The 17,213-nt window shown below is 39.1% G+C and overlaps 1 protein-coding gene across 4 annotated transcripts in view; it reads right to left on the bottom strand.

Moving 5' to 3' along the window:
• Positions 1–17,213, bottom strand: part of PPP2R5E (protein phosphatase 2 regulatory subunit B'epsilon) — a 77,449-nt gene that overhangs the window by 38,407 nt on the left and 21,829 nt on the right. Inside the window, exon 1 of one of the 4 annotated variants that reach the window (XM_037394247.1) lies at positions 15,598–15,829. The exons of the other annotated variants lie outside the window; for them this stretch is intronic. The gene's annotated coding sequence lies outside the window, so the exon portion shown is untranslated. Of the gene's footprint in view, positions 1–15,597; positions 15,830–17,213 lie in introns of those variants that run through there. 4 annotated transcript variants of the gene reach the window in all.

Below are 17,213 nucleotides of genomic sequence, written 5' to 3'. Positions count from 1 at the left end.
CAGGAGGATGGGGAAGAGAACTGGGAAAAATCTAAAACTCACAGGCTGAGATAAGAACAATTTAACAACTGAAATAAAATTAAATATAATAACAACAATGAAAAAGAGAGAGAGGGAGAGAGGAATAAAATACAAAAGGGGGGAAAAAACCACCAGACACGTGGTCACAATACAACTGCTCGCCACTCAGCCAGTCCCTGAGCAGTGACCCCAAGGTCACAGCCAACTCCTCCAGTTTGAATACTTAAATACTCAGCGTGATGGTCCATGGTATGGAATATCCCTTTGGTTGGTTCGGGTCAGCTGTCCTGGCTCTGCTCCCTCCCAGCTTCTCGTGCCCCTGCTCACTGGCAGAGCATGGGAAACTGAAAAGTCCTAGACTTAAGGTAAGCATGACTTAGCAACAACTAAAACATCAGTGTGTGATCAACATTATTCTCATACTAAACCCAAACCACAGCACTGTACCAGCTACTGAAAAATAAATTAACTCTATCCCAGCCAAACCCAGGACATTAAGTAAAACGACTTTGTGACATAATAGCTCTAAAAAACCCAAACAAACCACTTCTGCTTTGCTGCCACTCACCAAGCCACCAAGTTAAGCATAACCAACTACTGAACCAAGGACCTACCTGCAGAAAGTAGGCAGCAGTGCATAAACATCTTTATGTCTACATCTTTCCCCCCCGTAAGTCACTATGAAGATTCTGTTTTGTAAGAAGCTAACATTCAAGTTTTTAGTCAAATAAAACTTGCAAATTTGATTTTGAAAGCCTTCTGGTCTTCTTTGAGAAGTTCACTTCAGCAGAAGGTCCAGTAACACCCAGCCCAAAGCTTTCAGCAACACAAGGTCCTATCATACATATACCCCAGCACATAACGAGCCACATTTCTATAAGCCACTTTTCACAGCAGATAATTGTTCTTAACATGCCAAAAAGTACAACTGTTTGCCCTCTCTTTCTTACACACACTTCTGGAGAAAAGTAATCACTATCCTGATTGCATTAATTCAATTTTCCTGACTGGCTGTCAATATTTTGAATGCTTTGTTAAGTCAGTGATCGTTCATTTATAATAGGTGCTTTTTTCAAAGCTGCTTTCCCAACCCATTCTCTATACTTAATAATTACAGAGGCAGGGCAGCAGTTAGGCACCAAACATATAAAGTCTAACCAGTACCAACATTATCCACACAGCAATAAACACAGTGGGACAAACTCAAACCGACTTTTATGAGCGAACATGCACAAAAAGCAAAGCACAACATTAACATACTGTTTCCAGCACATTCAAAAATGCATGATTAGAAGTGCAACACCGGACACACTCCACCACTTTTCCTGGTAATCAGGGGCTTTTCAGATAATCAGTCACAAAATTGAAACTATTCCCCTGACCATAAATTTCTCCCTGATCAAACTGAACGAGTTCTCACCAAGTGGAAGTCTCCTGGGTAGCTTCACAGGGGTCATGGATACTGCAAATCCCTCTGCTGCTTGCTGATACTCCCCGATCACTTCACAGAGGTCTTCAACAAACACCATTTACTGGGATGAGTAGTTTGAAAGCAGTGTAGATCTACCACTTGATTTGAGTGCTTTGAGGCATATGGAGTAGCATTACAAGCAACAGGGGATACTGCTTAATAGATATACTCTTAAGACACAACAAAATTGTATAGTGTGGACAGACTTTTAAATGTATTAATCAAAATTCTGCCTTTACACATGTATGTAAAAATCTTACGAGCTTCAGTCCCTTAATAGAGAACCCATAGAGGAAGGGTTGCCCTTTCCTTCATCGCAAGACCAAGAATTAAAACCAAATTGACAATAAAAAGAACTTCAATAAAGCATATTTTTAAGAAACAGACTTCTGAAGTTCATGAAACTTCAATAAACTTTTTTGCCTACTGCCACAGCAGACATGGCGCAGGCAACAGTGCAAGCCCCCTCACTTTCACCCATACGGCTCAACCCAGAGCCACGGCAGTCAAGGTTTCAGTGAGAAGATTCCTTTAGGCTACGCTTTGGCAATCTGTGACCAACACTTGTTCACCCCACCACTGCCCAGTGGTGTCTGCGCTGTGAACATCTTTCAACTTGGGAGCAGACCATGACCACAAGCTTGGTTGTCAAAGCTGCTGATGAGCCACCGCAAAATACTATTACATCCACACCTGTTGCAAAAGGACTGTATTAGTGCAAATCAGCACCAATGATGTGTCACTCTCAACCGAGCAAAGAGCTTCTAGAGTGCCCTAGGTTTTACAAGTCTGGGTACTCTCACTCATCGCTAACCTAACATGATGAATCCATTATGAAACAGAGTTATATCAAACATCTCAGATAATAATAAGCAGCCAAAGAAATACATAATGGATAGTGAAAATACATGAGCAACTAATGGAAGACAAGACCACCAGGGTATTTGGGTATACCAATGGCTGTTCCAGGTCTCTCAAAAATAGAGGCTTGCAAGATACTTGGTTGTTGTCATGGTTTAACCCCAGCCGGCAACCAAGCCCCACGCAGCCGCTTGCTCACTCCCCCTCACCCAGAGGGGCGGGAAGGAGGATCAGAAAGGGATGTAAAACTCCAGCGTTGAGATAAGAACAATTTAATATGTAAAGCAAAAGCTGCACAGGCAAGCAAAGCAAAGCAAGGAATTCATTCACCACTTCCCTCGGGCAGGCAGGTGTTTGGCAACCCCCAGGAGCGCAGGGCTCCATCACACGTAACGGTTACTCGGGAAGACAAACGCCATAATGCCAGATATCCGCCCCTTCCTTCTTCTTCCCCCAGTTTATATACTCAGCATGACTCCATATGGTATGGAATACCTCTCTGACTAGCTTGGGTCACCTGTCCTGGCTGTGTCCCCTCCAATTCCCTGCCCCCCCCCAGCCCTCTGGCTGGCAGCACCGAGGAAACTGAAAAGTCCTTGATTTAGCATAAACACCACCCAGCAACAACTAACAACATCAGTATGCTACCAACATTGTTCTCACATCAGAGCCAAAACACAGCACTGTACTAACTGCTAAGAAGAAAATTAACTCTATCCCAGCTGCAACCAGGACAGCTGTATACAGTGTCCCTCACGATAGCACTAATAATCACCACTTAATAGTAACCATGTCTTTTCATAATCAGGTAGCAATGCCTTCTGCCTTAGGTAAGTCGACAACACTTTTCAACCCCTCATTCTTCAATGAACAGGAAGAATTTAGACTAAAGGAGTAACCCAAGACAGTCAGCTTACCCATTCTGCCTACAAATACATTCAAGCCAAAAGTTACCCTTATCAAAGATGATAGCAGACAAAGTATGGAAAAGGATTCGAATGACACAAATTTTAGAGAAAAACTGATGGGAGAAAAGCAAGTGGACGAACATACCAGAAGATTTCAGAAGACATGGAAGAACAGCAAAGCAGCTGTGAATATTATAACAAGGGGACAGAGTAGGAAGCCAAAGGTGGCAGAGCTACAACATAAAAAAGTATTAAAAGACCAAGAGAGGAAAGCGAATGAGGTAGACCATGAGCAAGAGACTTGGAAAAGACAGAGAGGAAAAAATTATTTGGTGAATAGGTAACACAATAAAAGTAGCAGAATACTTGGAAAAAATAGGGGCTCAAAGCTCCAAACATCAAAAAAGGGGCTAGATTTGATTAAGCACCTACATATCTGGAGGTTCCTGACACTCTGTGACACCTTTATTTATGGTGAGTTTGCCCAGACATCAAATTAACACTTTTTTTCACTCCCAAGCTGATCACAGGTTTTGTATGTTGCTTTCTCCCCCTCCCCCCAAAATTTTTATTGATATTTCAGGAACAATGTTTAGCAGTATTTTTTTTAATGGAAGCAAAAAGGCTCGCAAAAATACACATAAATACGTGGCATAAAATCCCTAAATAAGACAAAAATACTTTGCTGAAACACTAAGAATTATTGTGGCAAATTTTCCTGGACTGACTCAAGTTTCTTTTCTACTGGCTCAGAAGTTCATGCTAGTTGTTTTAAAGTAGGTTATTACTGGATTGCACTTTCAAAGTACAAGCTAACCTTCACTCAGAAAAGCGAAAGTCGCCAGCTTGCTGAACAGTCACCAAAGAGCTGCTGTCCATGTTGGTCCTGCTACCTGAGAATACTGACCCGAGGTAGTGAAGGAATTATCAGGATACCTTTGCCACACACCTTCTGCCTAACCTTCTACCATTAGATATGAAAGACATAATTCTAACCTTTCGAAGTCTTCTACAAGAGGAAGAGGAAAAAAAAAAAGAAAAAAGACAGATTTTAAATGTTCTTAAAAACAAATCATCATCTTCTACTTTCTACATTTGTATAAACATAAGCATACATCCACTTACAGGACTTGTGGTTGCTTTGGGGGTTTTAATGTTTGTTTGTTGGTTGGTGTTTTCTTTTGCTTTATTTTTAGGCAGCGATCCATTAATTTAGCTAGGTGTGTAAAAAAACAACCCAATACTACGCTGAGAGAGAATACCAAACCCCAGGACAATCAGCTCATGCTTTGGTGCTCCCAGAGCTGTATTAGAACACCCTTAGTCTAAGAAACAAAATATACACAAACTTAAAAATCTCTGAATTTTAACATCATGCTCCATGACAAACACAAGACTGACTCTACATGAAAAGTGTTTGTAGAGTTTTTGAGACTCCAGGATTAGTAACTATTATTACTTACTCCTTTTCTCAATTCTAGCTGGTAATGCCTCCAGTGCTGAACCTTCCACTGGTTCCTTTCAGCTCTTACCAGAAGGAGCTGTACACCAGATTAGTCAGGTTTTCCTGTAGGCATTTGAATAGTAAAAGCTACAGGTAGAGCAAATGCAAATCCATAACAAGCCTAACTTACCTACTTACTCAGCTCCTCTACCCTGAAACACATCAAAGAACAGAGACAGAAAACACCATGTAAACAAAGCCATCTCCTTTTCCAAGTGATTTCTCAAATTACAGACATAGAGCTAAGCTACACAGGAGTAACGTAGTGCTCCACTGGGTCACCCTACTGCTGTCTTCCTTTAAAATCACGTCTTTCAAGCTGTTTTCCAGTATATTTTTAACTGCCCAGCTAGTCTCCAGACCCTGCCATCCTCCATCCATTCCTGAATTCCTAATAGAGCACTGGAATTCCAAACATCAATAGACACTCAGCTCATTATTTCAACTTCGTCATGCTCTGCTCATATCACTTTTATCTTGTACTTTGTTTCTGTTAATTTTAGAGAGAATGATGGATTACACTGTAGCTACAACTTTATCTTGTTACATCGTGTGCAATTTTTTGTGTGTGTTGTAAATTAATGGCAAATCAGAAAATGGCAAGACTAGCAATTTATAATGAGCATCTCATTGTTTCCAGGTTCCTTGGATGTCAAAAAAAAAAAATCTAAAAACCTGAAAAAATGTTTCAAGTTCCAGGCTACTAAGTAACACCTTTGCAAAAAAACCACCATGGCCTGCTGACCTAAGCCAGAAGAATCCTTAAGAGGATTATTGTCTTCCTTTTGATAAGATTCTTATCAGATCACAATTTTTTTCTGCATGACATGAGAAGCTTTTGCTCTATAATGATCATTAAATATAACAACACAAATATGTCACAGCAATCTTACAGTTACCTTCCATTCTAACCACAGTCACAATGCAATTCAGGATTTCCATTGGAATTTATTGATTTGGTGCATTAAGTACATAATGAAATCATGATAAAATTATATATCTGTAGATGCTTCCTGTAAGAGTGCAGAAATTATACCTTGTTTAGTAAGTGCTCTGAAACTGCCATCTGTCTAAATAAAAATATGCAGTATTAATTTTGCTCGAACTACAGAGTTGCTCTATGAAATTTACTCAGAAACACTTAAGACACCCACAAAAAAAAAAAAAAAAAGAACCAAGAGCATGGGAAACCCAAAACATAACTCCCATTCAAATGGGCTCAGAACAAGTGCCACGATTGCTACTCTGCTTGATACTGACCCATTAATTTATCCCAGAAGTCACAGGAGTACTTTATTCTCCAGTGAAAGAAGTAATTAAGTGAGAGCTATTCTATGTAACAAAACCCATTAAGAGCTCAGGCTTATATTTAAAAATATTTATATTTATTAACTTAAATAATATACATACATATAAAATACAGGTTTCTATAACTCTGTTTATACACTAAGAAAAGTTTAATTGAACCCTGAAAGCATAACTTCCATTCCCTTCTCATTTGGTAGGATAAATTTAGTCAAGAACATATTCTACTCTATGCTAATTCACCACAATAGTCTCCCACATTTTCCAGTAAGGCACTACGCAATCCAACTGTCCATCATGTGTTTGCTTTCTCATTCTCTCCGCAGAGGGAGCCATGTATGTAATGGAGTAAGAATTTTACGGAACCACACACGTGTAAGATGTTATGTTTGTGTAAGAAAGAGACAAATTTTAATAAACATACCCAACAGTTATGATAAAAGGCGCAGAAACAAGCTGATGGTGCATTCTAAAGTCCCCACACACACAGGTGCCCCCACCCCCCGCCCGAAAGCTCAATTTCTTACACACGTTTTCTCTTTACTGCAGAAGACCCAGTATGACAGATGAACAAAATTACTGGATTTTGGCCTTCATTATTCATTTAGTCTTCTAAATACTAGTTTCAGCCCTCAGATCAGAATCAACACCTCAAGCCGGATTCACTGTTATGCCAAAAACAAGCTGGGGTTGCAGAGGATGATGCATCTGCAGCAGCATATCCCTCAGGAACACCAGCCACAGCATCCACTACTCATCTGCATTTCCTGAGCAGAAGAACATAACCCCTACTACACTCCACCCATGAAAAAACCCAGGCAAACCTGAAGGTACAACCCTGATCTACACACTGAGATAACATCTCCTTGCCAACTTAGAAACTAGAAAGCATTATTCAAAAGACGCTACGTGAGGACTTTCCATCCACAAGCAATCCACGTGGTTTCTTTGTCAAGAAACGAGGTTACCACATCATTCCCTCCTTTAAGATATGTTCCTTGCATAAGGCCTTCTACTGCTTATGCTCAACCAGCTGCCCTGAGATATGGTCATCTGTAAGGCTCAGACTGTGTTATTCAATACCTTATGACAGTACCTCAAATTAGTCAAGCTTTAAGGGAACACCCTTTCTCATATTGCCAAGCCCAGTAGACCTGTCTAAATGACAGAAAATAAATAGTCTATTTTATTTTTATTTTGCAATTACTGTAGAGTTCTCCCTCATTCCCACAGAAATACATCCCCATTCTAGACCATTTAATCTTAATTTTCAGATTATTCAGGATCTGGAACAATTCATAAGTAAAAGGGAAAAACATGACATTTATATAATACTCCCCTGTAACCTGTCAAGTTAGTCTGTGTTATGCTGGATATTTGATTATATTTGCATTATCATTACATACGTCCATGTAAAAATACCAGCTATTCCTTTAAAAATAGGATCTCCTCCATCACAGAACAGCACAGCTCAGTTTTAAACCAAATTTCATTTACTAGTAATTATCATTCACCTTTAGAGTACACCACTCTGTTGTAACTAAAGCAGGTGTTTTTTCTAAAATATGGAAACCTGACTGATATAGAGTATTAGGCTACTTTTCTACCTTTTAAACAATGAGGTTTTTTAATGCTTGAATCCTAAATGGGGTAAACATTTTATCTCCCCAACACAAGGTTCAAGAAATAAAAGCCTAATTTCTGAATATTTGTAATTGTCTAAAGAACTACCCTGACTGTAGCCTTGCTTTACCATAATGTGCATGGACATTTAATTTTTTTTTACGTTTCTTTGACTGACCTCTTCCAAAAACACTAAATTAAAAAAAAAATGCAGTTTTATTTTGGCAGAATATATTTACCTACATGCATGCATATCAATCATAGGGGGTTTTGTCCCTCAGAAATGCCATCTGCTACTGGACAGGCAAACCTTGGTTCAAGCTCAGATCACTGAGCCTTGGCACCTGAAGTGAATTTCTCTAGAGATTACTTAGCCCCCCTCCAACATGACTATCAATGTACAACAGCATATTACCTATAAAAACAAATATTTGACCCATTACAAATGAGTTTTGCATTAAGTTCTTAAGGTTCATAAACTAGTTTGAGAAAACTGAAAACTAGACAGACACGGTTATGTCACAAAACTAACGTAACTAAAGATCGCTCTGCTGTGCATGAAGTCAGTTTTCAAAACTTTCTTAGTTTAGACTGTTACAAGTATTAGCCAGGCATAACAGTTCAGGCATTAAATACAATTAAAACATTTCCTCTGTGGTTACCAAATAATACTCTTCATGATCAACTGCTACCCTCTCTACCTCTTCCAAACTACTCATTAGTTAAGGTGCTTCTCTATTGAAGATGATAAACTGAAATTAGATTACCAACAATATTTATCCTCAGCTGTACTGTGGTTGCAAACTTAATCTTCAGTTGGCATCCTGGCCAAATTGAAGCCAATGGGAATGTTACATTGGTTCATTAAAATTGCAATTACACCTTTGCTCTAATCGGCAGAAGAAAGCTTATTGCTTACTAATCAAAAAAAGGAAAGCAAGCTCACCAGTTATATATTCCATGAAAAATTAATGGAGAAAAACTCAGCAGGAGAAGTGCATATTTTGCAGGTTTATACACACGTGGGTAAGCCTGAAAGCTCCTCATCGTAAGTGAGGTAATCCAAATACACTACTGGAGAATGAGCATAACTTTTAAAAGGCATTTTTTTAGAGTCTTTGCAGGTACAGATCACTGATCAAGAAAGCATGTATAGCACAGCAAACGTGCTTTGTATCTGACCATATGAATACACAGATCATACTTTCTAAAAAGCATGGGCAAGCTAGAAAATGTAGCAGGCTTACTAGTACACTTACACATCCTTTGTGTATTTAAAAAGAGGACTTGAGGCACATTCTTCCTGCCGCCTTTACTTTTTTCCATGAAATATCAAACTCACTAATACGTTATTAAATGACAAGCAGAGCATGCCATTTACAATAAAAATTAGTATTTTAAGTAATTACCTCCACTAGACTGAAGTTTATCAAGAGAAGGCAGACAGCATTCTACATTCTCTTTACTTCACATTCAGGCTGTATCAGCAGGCACGTATACAGATGGCCCTTTCCCAATCCAATAGCTAATATGCAGTAAAAGTAGGTCAGCAAAAAACAAAAGAGTTTTAAACTATACTAATCCAGTGGCTTCAGTATCCTAGAAATGACAGAAAAGGACCATCAAAACTCTTGTGGTCATAGGACTAAGTTATAACTGTAAAGACTAGAAAGCAAAATACAACCCCATGCCATCAAGTTCTCCAGGGTACTTGGTCTCAGAGACACAGGCAGTAATCAACTAATCACCTTCAAGCAAACAAGCTGAAGCAGCACTTCTGTGTGCCTTACTCCTTCCTCTGAGAGGCATTAAAGTATCAATCCTTAACCTAAGACCTAACAATCTAGCAAGCTTTACACCCACTCCCCCTGATTCCTGTCGTTTTCAGAGGATGTTACAGCTTGTTTCACTTCAGTATCAATGCTAGCATTATCTGTCTTGTCAGAAGGCAGCCAAGAACTCAGCTCAGGCATTCCTTCAGCAGCAGGGGCCCTTCAATTTGAGCATCCAATTTGCTTCTTGCCATTTCTCAGGGCTGCTCCTACCTTTGCCTGCTCATGGAGTTTTGTACAATCATGTCTGTAATACTCCTCTTCAGAAGCTTGCCTCTTTGTCTTGCTTTTCTCAGTCTGCAGCCAAAGACCTCCAAAACAGCCCCCAGCTTCTCCAAATGCCATCTATTTTTACCTAGGCGATGCCATCTCATTCCGGATGCTGCTAATTGGCCCCTTAGTCACAACTGGAAAAGTAACCCAGTTGAGTAACTCTTTCTGAGCTGCTGCATTGAGGAATCTGTATGTCTCATACTTGCATTAATTCAGATGAGGAAGCTTCCAGTAAATTTGTTCCCATGCAAGATGAAGACCAGAGTTTAATACAGATTAACCACATTTTAGCCTCTAAAAGTCTATAGCAACTTCACTCATGCACTTTTTTTGAAGTAATAACCTTCCCACACAAGAGTTTTCTGCATTTAAAGTTCTAAATCTTGTAAGGAAGCACCACATAAAATAGGAGATAACTGTAGCACCAGAGATCAACTGTACTTTACCTAGTCATCAGCTTGTTGGGCTGGTTTTTTTCCCCCCACATATTACCTAAACCAATCTGTAAACTCGCCAGGATCTACTCAGAAGAAATGACAGAAAACCCATGTAAAGTTACATTTTTAAAGAGTGAAAGAAGCAATGATAATACACACTCACAAGCAACCCATTCTAAAACAGGTGTTTTTCCACACAGACCTTCTTATGTACATGATGTAAAACAGCTGGCTTCACAGCTACAAAATTATGTTTCAAGCAACTCAGCGAGCCCCGCTTGCTTCTTAATCACTTTGCTAATGAAAAGTTAAGTTGACGCATCTGGGAATTTCCTCCCAACTATTCAGCTTCTGCATAGTTATCAACTAAATTGGTACAAACAGGAAAAACCAATCATGAGACAAGACAGACCAGTTAGGCAGCTTTTACTAGGAAAACACTGGGAAAAGTAAATAACTGAATTATTTAAATTCATCCTAAATTACTTCACGGTCGTTGTAATACTTTACTATTCCACTAGAAAGGCAAATTTAAATGCTGAGTATTTAAAAGCCATTACTTCAGAAACATAGAACTTAAATGAGAAGAATTACCATTTTATTAAGAGAACTTGACTCATCCTTTACTAATGAAGACTGCAATCATTTAATATTAATACAATGAAACCCTTCTAGAAAATCTGAGGTTTCCACAGACAAACACAGCAAGCATTTTTGACAACATGAATGCGACTATCAGATGTCCTGAACATCATCTGTAAAAACTAAAAGCAGAGCTTTTCAACAGATTAGTAATCCTGGATTCAGTTAAATGCTGGCAGGATTAATACTGTTTCCTAGGACGAAAGAGAGATCCTGTTCCACCCGATAAAGACAGCACAGGCTGCCAAAAGTAAAGGGAAGGGCCTTCAGCTGTGGATCATTAAGAAACAGCCATTTTAAAAAATGGCATGTTTTGGAGAACATAGCATCCGGTAAAACGGTGGAGTACTTTTTCCATGTGGACCCAAGAGAACTTGAAATGATTTATTCTGCAAATGAGAAACTGAATGCTTCTATGATGGTTTGTTTTGCTGAGAAAGGAACTTCTTTTCACTTGAAATGAAGGCAAAACAAATCTGCTTTAAATGTGATTCTGCTAAAAAGAATAAACATGTACAAAATCCTTGCCCTGCAAATCACCACCAACATCAGCCCTGCACATCCCTACTTCTTACTCTCACATTAGTTTTGTTTGAGTTGGTTGGGGTTATTTTTGTTTTTAAAGAAACAGTTCCATATAGCTGCGTACAACTTTGAGCCTGACTGAGGACTCAAGCAATACAGCAAGAACTCAAGTTCATTGTGTCACTGAAAAGGATTGCACATCTATTTGGGTTCAAATGTATGGTGCCACAAAACCAATGAAGAATCCTTGCTTCCCGTGACAGGTCAGTGAGGGACGTGCAGTGCCCGGAGGCAGCGAGGAGTGAGCAGAGGGAGCAAGCCCCCGTAGCACAAGCAGAGCCCACCACAGGAGCACCACGCAACCTGGGCCCTAGAATCCAGCTCAAGAGCATCCCTCCTCTTTCTCTAACTCCCAAACCTCATGCTTGTTGGTCCAAAATGTTGGAAAAATTTAGAGCAGTTTCTAGCTGTGGAAAAAACTGCGATGGGACAGGACATGGTTATTCCCAGTTACAGACTCAAGATTCTCCATAGGATGTTCTGTTCAGGCATAGCCAAAGCAGTTTTTGCACAGACCAAGGCCTGAGGGTTGTTGACCATTTTACAGGAGGCTCATCTCCTCCCATCTCCGAGGCAGATGTGGCAGGTCAGGCGAGTCAGCGTGAGTTACAATAATCTGCATCAAGCCTAGAGACACAAGGGATCTCTGGTGGTACTCAGCTCCCATCACCCCAAATGCCCTGGGCTGGGCTCAGCCACAGAAGAGGACAGCACTGACTTCCCATGGCATACGTCCACCCAGCACGCTTCCTTCTCGGCTTGGACTCGCAGGTCCCTACTGCCCATGGGGCTTTTCTGCCATGTCAGTGTCATCTCTTGCACTCAACCAGGCCTACCAGAGATGGATAAGCTCTCCTGCATTGTCTGTCCTCACTCAGAAAAGGTGCAAATAGCAGCCCGGTTTGTCCTCTCTCATGCACGCAGCCTTACCTGGGCACGCAGGTTTCCTTGGCCTAATGCAAGGTTTCCATCAGGATACAGGAAGGTAGGGGAAATTAAAAAAAAGGCTGCTTGTGCAATGAAGAGAAAAATGGCAGGTTCTTCTGCTTTGGGCGCTACTCTTCCCACTATGAGATAATCCTTCCTTCAGGCATTGGCACCACCTCAGGGTACTAATGGTGCAAGTATTTACCCCCTCCCTTCAATAGCTCAGATCACCTGAAGAAAAAACAAATTCAACCAGCGTGTAGATAGATGCAAGTTTATGCATCAGTATTTTTTATTAAAATAATTGTAAGGCAAAGAAAATTATATTATTGTATTATAACCTACTTCACCTGTTGAGGAATAAAATTTTATTATCATTTCTACAAATCCTCACAATCCCTAACTAAGATCATATTAAGTAATGCTTGAATTTTCCTCTTCTTTTTCCAATGTTACAAGCGCTCAGTTAAAAAAGTTGAGGGGAAAATGGTTTAGATATTAGAGCAAGCTCAGATACTGCAAACACTTTGCCCGCAGTTAACACTTCCCTCTCTCTCACTTGCAGAATAACTCAGCCCAAGCAGACCTCTCCATCCCTCCCTACTGGGCCTGGTTCCAGTATCAAGAAGCTAATTCCCCTCCACTGCACTGCACCTGATTGCAGCCCAGCTCCTCTTACACAACAGGTCTGGCCAGTTCCTCTCTGCTTCCTGACTCTGTGACTGAGCAACAACTTCCCTTGGTCTTCCCCCTTCCCTGATCATCCAGTCTCTTCTTGTCACAACTTAGCAAGTTGCCATTATCTCTTTACTTTTGGGTAGGTCTAAGGTAACAATCATAGGTCATTTTAAGTTTCTGGGCTTCCCCCACCTTAAAAACAAAAAGTAAGCTTTTTTTTTTTTCTTAATAGAAGTAATGAACTCATCGAAATCTGTAGGAAGAAAAATTTTAGAACTACATGAAAATGTTTAGGGGGAAAAGAAAAGAAAAAAAAAAACACCAAAAAAATGATGGCCAGATGAAATGTCTGAATTATAATAACTGAAACTCCTAATGTTTTCTGAGTGTCCAAGGGGTAGAATACACAGGCAAACAAGAGGTGTACAAAATTCCCACTGGACTGGTATTTTGAAATTAAGCTTCTTTTTTATTACACCTAATAAGCAACGCTGCTGTCCTTCCTTAAATCAAACAGAAACACAGTATTTTTTTCCTATAGAAATATTTAAAACATAAGACTGGTACAAAAGCTTCCAGATTTACGACTTCCACTTAAAAACTTGGAAAATTCAAATTCTAACTTGTTTTTTAAAGCAAATTTTACCTTTATTCTTCAAAACTTGTGTTAACTTTGGCAAAAATGTGCAAAAAGTAAAATATACTGCAATCTCTCTTTCAAATTAAAATACAAACTCAGTCTCTCTTGACATCCTTGCAGAGGTCACCCCTGCCTTGCTAATGTTACCATGTAACACACTAGCCAGTTAACACAGACATTAACACACATCTCCCTTTACATGCCTACCTCTCAAACAATGAGCCTGATTCAGCAACCCTTAATCAGGCAAAGTGCTAATATAATCAAATTAGACTTGTTTCTGAATAACATAAAACGCGGTGTTAATTCGGAAATGCTGGGAAAAACGGTTACACCGTGGAGACTGAACCTACACTTCCTCAGATTTTAGGGCTCTCAAGGTTAGAAGTATTCTGAAGATAGGATCAGGTTATAAGTTGATCTAATTTCCACTCTCATGTCTCATAAAGCTCTGTAAATATAAGACACATAAAAGTATCATGTAAAAAAGTAAGGGTCACCCGTCCTCCAAGTCCACTGCTTTGCTACAGTATGCATAGATAGAATATTTTTAAATTAAACCTGACAATGAAAGTTTACAGCTACTAAATAAAGCCATCTCAGGTTATAAACCAAACCAAAAAGCATCCTAACCTTAGAACTTAAAACATAAACAATTACAAAAAGCAAACAACAAAATCAACAACAAAACCCCACCAAAAAAAAACCCAACACCTTATCCTTTATGCATGAAAATTTCACAATGAGCAGTCACTCAAAATAGTATCTCAGGAAATCCATCTTTTAAGTATATAAGAAACTATAACAAAAATATTTTTTAAAATTTTTTTCAGTCCTCTCCAACTTGAAGAACCTTACCTTCATTACATCCACAAGATGAATATTGTTCTTTCCATCAATGTAGCACTCAAAAGAACATCCCTCCTTTTAACCCCAGTGCTTACTGAAGGTACGTTTAGAAGTCCAACACTAGCTTATAGCCTAATTCACTTGTCTAACAAGTGAATTATATTCATAACTGGATGGTGATTAACACTAAACAACTCAACCTCACAACACAACAGCACAGCAAATCATTCTTTTCAAACTGCCAATCGTTGAGGTCAAAACATTCATGCTTTTAAGTCAAATTACAATCAACTTCCTCCCCACCCATTCTATTATTTGTTATTCATGCATTGACAAGAGCATGGGAACCACTTCACAAAAAATCATAGGTGTCTTAGAAGAATCTACACTACCTAAAGATTAAATACCATTTAAAAACCAAGAGAGAGAAAGGACTCCTTAAGTCTTAAAAACAAACAAACAAAAAAAAAACACCCAACAAACAAAAAAACCCAACCAAACCCCCAATCAGACTTATTTTCCCCTTTCATTTTAGATACTTCCTTTTATCCTCCCATCATTTCATTCATTACAGTGCCCCCTCAACTACAACCACCGTAGTATCAAGCCAAGCAATTCCCTTCTATTCCAAAGGTTTTTTAGAAGTTACCCAGACGAAGATAGCAACGCTTTGAATCACAAGCAGTTCCCAAGGTTCAGTGCCAGCCTCCAAGAAAATGTTAGGTTTAGATTTTAAAAAGTGTAGTTGTTAACAAAAAAATTAAGGACTACAACAACAAGCTTCCTATTTTATTTGCATTCAGAGCCATGCTATAGCCCCTCTCTCTATCTTTCTAGTCTATGTTGATGTTCAGGAAACTGCTTATAAAACAACTATTTTCTAACAAAATGCTAGCAACCTCCTTTGAAATACTACTTTTGACAGCAGCAGCATACGAAAGGCAACAAACTTGTAAGAGGTGAAGTTTTTCAAGGCGGAAACTACAAGTAATACTGCTGACACGTTTCTGAACCTGCGAGCTCTTGGTTCTGCCTACCCACCCAGGATCTTCAGAGCAGCTGTGACGTAGGAGCGACAGCCATCGTCCGGCTCGGAAGGCAGCTCCCCAGCTGTTTACTGTCTCTAACTTCACTCCAGTTTTCGTGGGTAAACACACGCTGACCAGTCCTTTCATTATCTGCATAATCCCAGCCTCTTTGATTACTGGACTGTAATACCAGTGCCCGAGTGAGCTTTCATTCCTGAATTACGGCCACACAGAACATGACCGGGAGAGTGCCAAACAAGATGATTAAGCAGCAAAATATGACCAGGCATGAATTACATTATTAATATTCCTATCTATCATTAGCTGCAGAAACAAGGGGGTTGTGCAGCCAATAGCAACTATGCATAAAGAAAGCTCCTCCACTCTGACACACTTTCAAAATAAGAGCAACTATTTAGAGTAATTTTATTCTTCAGTTGCTTTGACACCGAACTGTATTTCAACAGTTTACAAATTACTTCCTTCTTCAAACTCAACCTAGAAACAACATTGGAGGGAACTCCTCTTTTAAAAAGGCAGGTTCAAATTACAACCCTTTATTTTCAGAAAAAGGGAGCATAAACATTTTTCAACAAGCGATGCTGAAAAGCTTTCATTTCAGCAATTCACTGCCTGTATTTAAGTATATATCAAAACTCCACAAATTTTGGATTCATCTGCATATTGTGTTTCATTTCCTCAAATTAATTTAAAAAAAAAAATAATCAAAAACTGAGTTTTAAGGAGTCTGTATGAAACAGCCATGATAACATCCTTCTTTTTCTTTTAAAAAATCACATCATCGGCATCTCTGAGATTTCACTCATTTCTGTAAGGGCAGCCCTTCCCTTCTACCTTCAGTGATCTACCTGACTCTTTTTTAAGACATTTGTTTGGAAATGGGAAGGTGAATGCCTAAGAAGGGCAAAAGTTAGCATAAGGACATGTAACACATCACACACAATAAATTACTGCATTTTACACCACAAATTTAGTGGAATAAACATACTGAAAGTCTACACAGATTAACTTTTTGTGCTGTAGAAGATCACTTCACAGTATTGGGAGAAATTGTTCACTATTCCCTGAGGTTTTGACCCAAAGAAGGGAACAGCAAGCAAACACAAGACATTTGCCACTGAACTGTTTTCAGTTGACAACAAAGATCACAAATGCACATGGTATCACAAACGCACACGGTATCAGCGTTCTCCCCAGCAGTAATGCAAGAGGGGATAAAGGGTATGCAAAGGGTTGCACTCAGGACAGGCAGAAGGCAGTGAAAAAATAGAAACGCTTAAGCAGTTTAAAATTATGTTATATCTACAGCCTTACTTTAATGTGGTGAGGCTTGCTAAAATGTGCTAATGAGAAGAAACAGATCTAAAGAAGCAACAAAATGAACTACAGATCTGAGTAAAAAAATAATTAGAAAAAACCCAGCACACTACTCTTCAGAAGAAAAAATTATTTTTCATAATGAAATAATGAATTATTATAATGAATTAAAAAAACAGAATAATTACTTTAAAAAACAAAAATCTGGCTAGGAAGGAAGGGATTTCATGCTCAAAATGAATGAATGAAGCAACACTGCTCCACTCTGGATCCTACCTGAATTTCACTAAG

This window comes from Falco rusticolus, chromosome 7, assembly GCF_015220075.1.
Source record: "Falco rusticolus isolate bFalRus1 chromosome 7, bFalRus1.pri, whole genome shotgun sequence".
NCBI lineage: Eukaryota > Metazoa > Chordata > Aves > Falconiformes > Falconidae > Falco > Falco rusticolus.
Note: the sequence above shows the minus strand (reverse complement) of the source record. Positions and strands in the feature narration are given on the sequence as shown.